This window comes from Mustela putorius, unplaced genomic scaffold, assembly GCF_011764305.1.
Source record: "Mustela putorius furo isolate JIRA1106 unplaced genomic scaffold, ASM1176430v1.1 tig00000430_pilon_pilon_pilon, whole genome shotgun sequence".
NCBI classification, from domain to species: domain Eukaryota; kingdom Metazoa; phylum Chordata; class Mammalia; order Carnivora; family Mustelidae; genus Mustela; species Mustela putorius.
The window spans coordinates 16993475-17003477 of NW_025421377.1; the positions used below are offsets into that span (position 1 = coordinate 16993475).

Genomic DNA, 10003 nt, shown 5'->3' on the forward strand with positions numbered 1-10003 from the left:
GGGCATGTTGATGTTTAATCCACATTACTTTATAAAATGAGATAATTAAAAGTTTATTTAAAAAAAAGATACTATTTTGATCATTGTTTAACCAATATTCAATGAAGGGGATGATTTTCATGTTTGTGGTGAAAAAAGGTTAGTGTTATAACTTGATGGGTTCCGAGATAAACCTCCCTCAAATATATCTCCCTCATTAATGCATAAAATTCAATAAGCAGAAATTTATACCTGAATCCTAAATATTGCTTTTTTTGTGGTTCTTTCTTCCAATGCAAATGCATCTGAAGTGGTACATGCACTACATTCCTTATACTTTAATGTACAGTGGCTCTTAAGAGTGGAGCACGTTAATCTACATCAGAATTAATAGGGGGATTGGGAGGGAGACAAACCATAAGTGACTCTTAATCTCACAAAACAAACTGAGGGTTGCTGGGGGGAGGGGGTTTGGGAGAAGGGGGTGGGATTATGGACATTGGGGAGGGTATGTGTTTTGGTGAGTGCTGTGAAGTGTGTAAACCTGGTGATTCACAGACCTGTACCCCTGGGGATAAAAATATATGTTTATAAAAAATAAAAAATTATATTAAAAAAAAAGGGGTTTTTAAAAAACTACAAGTCTTCCTATCCAAACGATATGTCATAGACTCATTATATTCATTTTACCTTGGATAAGAGGTCTAGAACAACATGGGAAGACTAGACGCCTGCAGAGAGTATGTGTTGATGGTAGGATGGGGATAAGTCACATGGAGTGACATCATCAAAATTAGCCTCTCCATTGCCCCACATTTCAATTTTGACTAGGCTGGAATCTCATCAGACAGAAGTGAAAAGTTTAAGTATCTGTATTTAGAAGTGGAGCTGGTAGGGGGCTCCTGGATGGTTCAGATGCTTAAGTGTCTTCGACTCAGGTTAGGATCGCAGGGTCCTCGGATCCAGCCCTGGGTCAGGCTCCGTGCTGCTTCCTCTCCCTCTGCTCCTCCCCTCTGCTTTTGCGCTCTCTCTCTCTCTCTCTCTCTCTCACACACACACACACACACACACACACGCACGCAAGTAAATAAATAAATAAAATCTTATTAAAAGTAAATAAGTGGAGTGGATAGAAGAAAAATGATAAATAGAAGCATTAAAGTTATGATGTGGGTTTAAAAGGATGTCATGAGACACTTTCAGATATTACATTTTAATGAAAAAGTTGTCAGGTTTTTAACTACAAATAAGATCCTCAATTATTGGAGAAATCTCCACTTGGTGCTAGTTCAGGGGAAAAAAAGATGCCTCAAATATCACATGCTCTTTTTCATTAGTACCAAAAGATTTGAAATAAAAATTTTTGTCAAAATATAGTTCTTTTAATTGTTATCATGGTAGTTTCTATTCTTAATGTCAGTTGGAAGTCACAATGCATACTTGTACCCAATTCAGAGATCAAACTAAATTTATTGGTATTTTTTCTTGCTAAAACTGAGATACTTAGTCTTGGTACATAGCATGCATTCAGTGTTTCATTACAACAAAAAATAAGCTGGGATTTTACCCTATAACATTGAGAGACAATTCTCAAATATCTATAGATGACATTTTAGTATATGTGCTGCCGACATTTTATTTGAAAACTTTGGATGGGGGCGCCTGGGTGGCTCAGTGGGTTAAGCCACTGCCTTCGGCTCAGGTCATGATCCTGGGGTCCTGAGATCGAGTCCCACATTGGGTTCCTTGCTTGGCAGGGAGCCTGCTTCCTCCTCTCTCTCTGCCTGCCTCTCTGCCTACTTGTGATCTCTGTCAAATAAATAAATAAAATCTTAAAAATTATATATCTTTGGATGTGTTTAAAGCCCCATTTAAAATACAGAGGATTAGCATTACTGTAACTTGAATGTTATTTGCGAATGAAACAAAGAAATTAAATGTGTAGAACTTATAATGTGACTGGAATAAGCTTTGTTCTGTTTAATACTTCGGTTTGATATTGGCCTAGCCTATGTTCCCTGGAAATAGATGATCAGTCTGTTATAGGTGGAGTCACATTTGAGGAGTTTATCAGGGAGTTCTCTCGGGAGACACACTTGTGAGGAGGCTGAAACCGTGTAGGGAGGAGGGAGAGCTGATCCATTCGGCAGTGGGAACTGATACTTCAGCTAATCCTAGGATCTGGGGGAATCCTATTGCCAGCAGCTGATATCTACTCTGAAGTATGATGAGGGGTATGTTTGGTGGTAAGGACAATCACCAGAGAGTCACTTGAGGCTCCCAGTTGAAACAGTAAATAGGGATGCAGCAGCCATGGCCTGAGAAGGACATAGCCACCAGTGGCTTTTGATCTTGGTCATCCCATCAGTTGCTCTCTGGGCATGAAGAGATTCTGGAACTGATGGTAGACACTAAGGATGAAGAGTATCTGTGTTAGCACCAGGGTCAACTGCAGCACAGCACTCATTTATTTATTTAACCTTAAATTTATATTTCCCCAAGAAACGATAACAAGGTCCTAGACAAGCTGTAATTTTACTTTAACAAGCAAGTGGATCTGAGCAAGGAAGAAGGAAGACCAGAAGACTTTAGGAAATGAAACAGTTTAAGAGAATTGTGATATAAAATACTTGGGTAAATTAAAGAGCTGAAAGGCGATTTGTATGTTTATTTGATTCAACCACCTCCTTTAAGGAGTAAAGAAACGACACCCAGAAAAACTAAGTGACAAAGATATACCTTATAGTTGTTGGGTCCGTTATCAAAGGAACAAGACTGAGACGAAGTGAAAGTTATGTAAAGCTTTATTCTGTGACAAGCATTAGAAGTCAGACTGACCGGCCGGGGCTGCCTCCGAAGAGAGCGACTCCCACCTCCCCCCTCCCCGGTCTTATAGGTTAGTTTTATAGGGTGCAACCGCACACTTTGTGGCTTTGGCTGATTGGATGTCTCCTACCTGTGTGTTTTAGTAATGGTTACCCAGAACCGATACTAGTAACTGCGGAGGCATTTATTAAACAACAAAATGGCCTTGTTATAGGTATGTGTTTTGGCATACCGGTATCAGTAACCGCTGAGGCATTCAACAAAATGGCTCCCTAGGCAACATGGAGTCACTATGGCTAAGTAAGCCCAGGCAGACCCTAGGGGTTTAACAGGTTTTAATGTGAAATTGGCCCCAACAATAGTAATTACAGAACTTAGACAAGAATTCGAGTTCTTTGATCATTCATTGAGAGTGCCTACCTCTGAATATTCTCAAGAAGGAAATTTTTTCAAAATGATGGGAACAACTATATTTATAACATTTTTAAAGGAACAAAATCAAAGTAAAATACATTAAATTATATCATCACTTCATCTTTACTTGTGTTACATTACAATCTCAGTGAACATCTTATTTTTTATTTTCTTGCTTATTTTTTTGAGCATATTTATGGTACCAATTGACATGCTTTTGTAATAGGAATATTACATGTAGAACTCATTTTTTTTAAAAGATTTTATTTATTTATTTGACAGAGAGAAATCACAAGTAGGCAGAGAGGCGGGCAGAGAGAAAGAGGGAAGCAGGCTCCCTACTGAGCAGAGTGCCCGATGCGGGACTTGATCCCAGGACCCTGAGATCATGACCTGAGCCAAAGGCAGCGGCTTAATCCACTGAGCCACCCAGGTGCCCTAGAACTCATTTTTATATCATGTTTGACTGCTTTATGTTGGACAGTATTAGAAATAACAATAATTTTAATTTCTTAAAAATCACTATCAACCTTTGTGGTTACAGTGATAGGATAGCTCTGCTCTTTATTGAGAATTCAACATGTAATGAATGTTCTTCTAGAAACTTGAACAAGTTAGACTGACATCAAAATGCAAAGAAAAGAAAAAAAATTGTATTTAAATATGTTAAATTGTGAGACATGAAAAACCAAACACTTTGACTATCTTCCCCATTCTTCATCCCCAATATTATGTTAGACCTATACAGTGATATTTTTCTTCCTTTGCTCTCTTAGGAGCTGTTTTATGATTTCTGAAAATGTGCTGTGTCCCCTGAAAAGTGAGTTACCACAAGAAGCAAAGGACACATTCACCCTTGTTTTCTCTATGCATCTAAACCTTTCCACACGGGCAGCCTTGTGACCTACGAGGTTGACCAAGTCACCCTCTTTGCTATGGCATTATTTGTGTGTTGTGCTCCGCTTCTTGTGTTTTGTTAATAGGAAACTGGCTAGTGATTTGTCAAGTTACAGATCAATGACCTCATTTAGAATTCAAGACTAAAATATATTTTGTTTTGACTTCTTATTACAAAACGCTCATTTCAAAAGTGCTACTTGGTTGACTCTTTGCTCAGTCGGGTTAAGAAAATCAAATGTAGTTGCATTGTCCAGGAAGAAAATTCTCCTTATGCCACAGAGCAAGGTCCAAACTCTATGAGATCTCTGTTGCTTAAGAGACTAAAAAGGGGAAAGCAGAGGTTTAATACTGATTGTTTATTAATTACCAAAGATGTCATTATATGTCATCAAGAGAGAGAAAGAGAATTTGAAAGAGAAAAATATTTATGCCACTTGGCAAAGTACAGAGAGTTTCCAATTTCCCTAAACAATATCCAGATTGTATCACTTTTTGAGGTATGCTCTTTAATGCAATAATATAATGTGTTGATACTCCAAAGGTAAGTGCTCTGCCTGTGCCTGTGCAAAAGCATTATTTTTCTCTTGAGGTTTGTGCAAACATTTTTTTTTCTTTGTCACCAAAGTAACAGCTTCAATCAATTTCTCTTTTAGCTTATGTAAGAGATACTGATTAAAACAAGGATGCTTCACAGATGGAACAGGAAGCACACTGTTCCCCCTGGATATTAAAGGACAAACAAACAAGGTCTCTTCAGACTTCAGTTTTCTGTCAGAATGATCAGAGAACGGTAACTGAATGGCATCCATTAGGGAGAATTCAAGGCCAACTACAGCAATAGGTTTTGGTGACTGCCTGAGAGGATCTCATGGGAACTATGAGACTTTGACAAAACAGGGCTTCTTGTCTTCTTGTCATGTCAGGCATCTAAATGATGGCCTTTATTTGGGACTGGCATTTGGGTGATTAACTATATTTTGAACTTTTGTACTTGTTCTTTTTTGTCATGTTCTCATTCTTAGTCAAAGAAAGGCAACACCTTGCCTCTGTGATGTGGTGTGCAGCGTTTAACATCTGTTCCAGACTTTTTTCTTGACTACACCTGATTCTAGATGGTCTAACATACATAGAGATATTATCCAACTTCTGACCTTTAGTTCCGATCAGTTGTCAAGACTTAATCACCACTATGCCGTTAAACTTCTCAGATCTCTCTTTCCCTCTGCCCCTCCTTCCTCTCTGTCTTTCCACCTGTCTCTCTCTTTCTCCCTCTCTCATTTCCTCTGAATTATTTTACCTGTAATTACATATGACCTGAATTATGTCAACGGCCTCCTATCTGGTATCTCTGCCTCAGGCTGGCTCCCCTTCAGGAGGTTTCCACACTGTAGTCAGAGTGGTCACTCACAATTTCAACTTTAGCTGTGTGACCCCAGTGCTTGAAACACTTCAATGACTGCATCATTTTGCTGTGGCTGTTTTAGGTTTGACTCATTAAAATGATGTGAAAATTCTTTATTTTTGGCCCAGGCTTGCATCTCGAGCTTTATCTCCCATTTATCTCTCTGCTCTAACTCTTGCCCTACTTAGTGACTTGCAATGCCACAGACACAACACAGCCCACCTCACCACTCTCATTTACACAGGATAGTCCTTCTACTTGAAATTTCTTTCTGCTTGGATAACTCTTATCTGTTTCAGTTTTATTTTTACATTTTACTTTCTTGGGGATTTTTGAGGGGTGGGTATTTTTCTAAGACTAGGTCGGGTGGCTTTCCTATTGGCTACCTAAGCCTGTACTCAGTTCCCTCCAGTAGTTGTACTACTAGAGAGCTGTTCTGTAATTTCTCTCTTACTCTCTGAGCTATCTGACAAATTCTTTCAGAGTAGGAGGTTAGTGCGCTAGAGCTGAGTGATCCAGGGGAGGGCCTTGTGGTCTATGGAAGTTATTCAGGTGAGATGGAAGCCATTGGAGGGTTTCCAGTAGGAGAGAGGACCGGAACAACAGAAGTCTTACAGGCGTCAATAAAATATACTAATACTTAAAGCAGAGTAAGTAAAAGAAAAATAAACTGATCCAGAGAATTTTTAGGACATAAGGATAAAGAAAAGAAAACACTGGGGGCTTGGGTGACTCAGCTGGTTAAGCGTCTACCTTGGCTTGGATCATGATTCCAGAGTCCTAGGATCAAGTCCCACATAGGGTTCCTTGCTCAGCCTGCTTCTCTCTCTGCCTCTGCCTGCCACTCTGCCTGCTTATGCTCTCTCTTTCTCTCTGACAAATAAATAAACAAATAAAATCTTAAAAAAATAAAAAACAAGCAACAACAATAAAAATCAGACATTATCAGAGAAGAAAAAAGGACAACAAACAAAAACAATAATCAAGACACCGTCTTTGGGGTGATTCGTGGTGGACGTTTTGAGGGCAGCTGACCTGCAGCCTGCGCGTCCCGGACCGCCTCCCGTGGAAGCCTGAGCCGGCCGTGTAGCTTTCTCCCTTTGTCTCATAACCATGTCCACCAACGAGAATGCTAATTCACCAGCTGCCCGCCTTAACAGATTCAAGAACAAGGGGAAAGACAGTCCAGAAATGAGGCGGCGTCGAATAGAAGTTAATGTGGAGCTGAGGAAAGCGAAGAAGGATGACCAGATGCTGAAAAGGAGAAACGTAAGCTCGTTTCCCGATGATGCTACCTCTCCACTGCAGGAAAACCGCAACAACCAGGGCACTGTAAATTGGTCAGTTGATGACATTGTCAAGGGCATAAATAGCAACAATTTGGAAAGCCAGCTCCAGGCTACTCAAGCTGCTAGGAAACTGCTTTCTCGGGAAAAGCAGCCCCCCATAGACAACATAATCCGGGCTGGTTTGATTCCAAAGTTTGTGTCCTTCTTGGGCAGAACTGATTGTAGTCCCATTCAGTTTGAATCCGCTTGGGCTCTCACCAACATTGCTTCCGGGACCTCAGAACAGACCAAGGCTGTGGTCGATGGAGGCGCGATCCCAGCGTTCATTTCCCTGTTGGCATCTTCCCACGCCCACATCAGCGAACAGGCTGTGTGGGCTCTAGGAAACATTGCAGGGGATGGTTCCGTTTTTCGAGACTTGGTTATCAAGTACGGTGCGGTTGATCCGCTTCTGGCTCTCCTCGCGGTTCCTGATATGTCATCGTTAGCATGTGGCTACTTGCGTAACCTTACTTGGACACTTTCAAACCTTTGTCGCAACAAGAACCCCGCACCCCCGCTAGATGCCGGTCGAGCAGATGCTTCCTACCTTAGTTCGTCTCCTGCATCACAATGATCCAGAGGTCTTGGCAGATACCTGCTGGGCCATCTCCTACCTGACGGATGGTCCAAACGAACGGATTGAAATGGTCGTGAAAACAGGAGTTGTGCCACAGCTTGTGAAGCTTCTCGGAGCTACCGAATTGCCCATTGTGACTCCTGCGCTAAGAGCCATAGGAAATATTGTCACTGGGACAGATGAACAGACTCAGGTTGTAATAGACGCAGGAGCGCTTGCTATCTTTCCCAGCCTGCTAACAAACCCCAAAACTAATATTCAGAAGGAAGCCACGTGGACAATGTCAAACATCACAGCTGGCCGCCAGGACCAGATACAGCAAGTTGTGAATCATGGATTAGTCCCGTTCCTCGTTGGTGTTCTCTCTAAGGCAGACTTTAAGACACAAAAGGAAGCTGTCTGGGCTGTGACCAACTATACAAGTGGTGGGACAGTTGAACAGATTGTATACCTCGTCCATTGTGGCATAATAGAACCATTGATGAACCTCTTAACTGCAAAGGATACCAAAATTATTCTGGTCATTCTGGATGCCATTTCCAACATCTTTCAGGCTGCTGAGAAACTAGGTGAAACTGAGAAACTTAGTATAATGATTGAAGAATGTGGAGGTTTGGACAAAATCGAGGCTCTACAAAACCATGAAAATGAGTCTGTGTACAAAGCTTCATTAAACTTGATTGAGAAGTATTTCTCTGTAGAGGAAGAGGAAGATCAGAATGTTGTGCCAGAAACTACCTCTGAAGGCTATACGTTCCAGTTCAGGATGGCACTGCTGGGACCTTTAACTTTTAGCTTGTACAGCCGACGCAGAAAGTTGTTTGTGGTGTGCTTTGTTTGGTAGAAGTTTGTCTTACTGTTTCTCTACTAATAACTCTTTTTAAATGTGTTTTGTTATTGTAGCACTTTTTACAACAAAACTCTACTTGACCAGTTCCAAACTGTAAAAACTGTATGAAGCTCCTCCTGCCAGTGGGTTTCTTATTTCTATGTGGACTCTCCTCTCCTGCAGTGTCCTATAAATAAAGATTAAATACCACCCTTTTCTTAAAAAAAAAAAAACAATAATCAAAACAAAACTGATATCATAAAAGAAATAAAATTAGATTGATATTCAAACGTTAGTTAATACTAGAAGACATTAACTTATTTTCTTTTGTTAAATTATGTTTGCATAATTTGGTCATGATTCAATATTCTTTTTTTATATTAACATTCTTAATATATTAATCCTCTCATGAAAAATCTGCATAATCCCACACATAAAACCACTGAAGCATCTTTACTCCTTCTTTTTGCCAGCACCAGCATTGGCTTTTGCAGTCCCCCTGACTTTCTTCATTCTGTTCTTGCATTCTTTTCACTGTTTTCTTGAGGTCTTTTTTCTTCTCATACAGACAATGTCTTGCAAGTCTATGTTTGGGTTCATTTTTCTTTGCATAATCCAAGGAATCAGAAATTATGCCAAAGCCAGTTGTCTTGCCACCACCAAAATGGGTTCTGAATCCAAATACAAATATGACATCTGGTGTGGTCTTGTACATTTTGGCTAGTTTTTCCCAAATTTCTGTCTTAGGTACTGTTGCCTTTCCAGGATGAAGGACACCAATGACCATTTGAGCTACAGTAGTCGGTTGGTCATGAACTTCCTGGTCTGGATAGTTACTGTGTTGTTCATGATGGCGGCTGAGCTTCAAGCAGCCAGAGACCAAAAGAGCTCAATGTTCTTTTAATGTGGTTTTGGTTTGGGTGCTCTAGGTTTTATATATGCTATTAAGTGAGATTGTTCTGTAATTTTTATTTCTCATGTTTTTCATATATATATATATATATATATATTCATATATATATATATATATATATATCAGCATTATCCTAGTGGTAAGTGTTCCTTTTCTGTTATTTTGATTTATGTTATTTTGAATTGTCTTCCTCATGTGTGCTAGAAAATGTGACGTTTATGGTTGTTGAACATAGAGTTCTATAATATAGTGATGATGTTCTGTTAAGAATGTTTTTAAAATTTATCTAAAGTAAAATTTTCTTTTTCCAGTAATTACTGAAAGAAGAGAGTAATTACCACTATGATTATAAATTTATTTCTCTTATGACTTTTCCAGTATTTTATTTACTTTTGAGATCATATTATTAGGTGTATTGAACCTTTTATCATTTTGAAGTGACTTTTTTTTTTTTAAGTTTTTAATTATTTGAGAGGGAGAGAGAACAAGCAGGGGAGGGTGCAGAGGAAAAGGGACAAGCAGACTCCCTGGTGATGTTGGAGCCCAATGCAGGGCTCCATCCAAAGACCCTGAGATCATGACTTGAGCTGAAATCAGATGCTTAACCAACTGAGCCATCCAAGTGCCCCTGAAGTGACCCTGAAATGCATTATATGATTTGTAGCAAAATATTTAAATTTTTAAATTTTTTACTTGATTTTTTAAATTTGAAATAAATGTATCTCAAAATTAATTTAAAATTGGTTTGCTAAACACTCATAGTTTCTGCAGGTCCTACGAGGAAATTTCTTAGCTCACAGAGCTATATTAGACAGTAGGCCCAGAAGGGTAT

The 10003-nt window shown here is 39.5% G+C and overlaps 2 pseudogenes; one reads left to right on the plus strand and one right to left on the minus strand.

Annotated features, from left to right (window-relative positions):
- The first annotated feature begins 6514 nt into the window (after window positions 1-6514).
- LOC123392034 lies at window positions 6515-8426 on the plus strand (annotated as a pseudogene).
- A 276-nt stretch (window positions 8427-8702) lies between these two features.
- Window positions 8703-9107, minus strand: LOC106007020 (annotated as a pseudogene).
- Window positions 9108-10003: the final 896 nt, after the last annotated feature.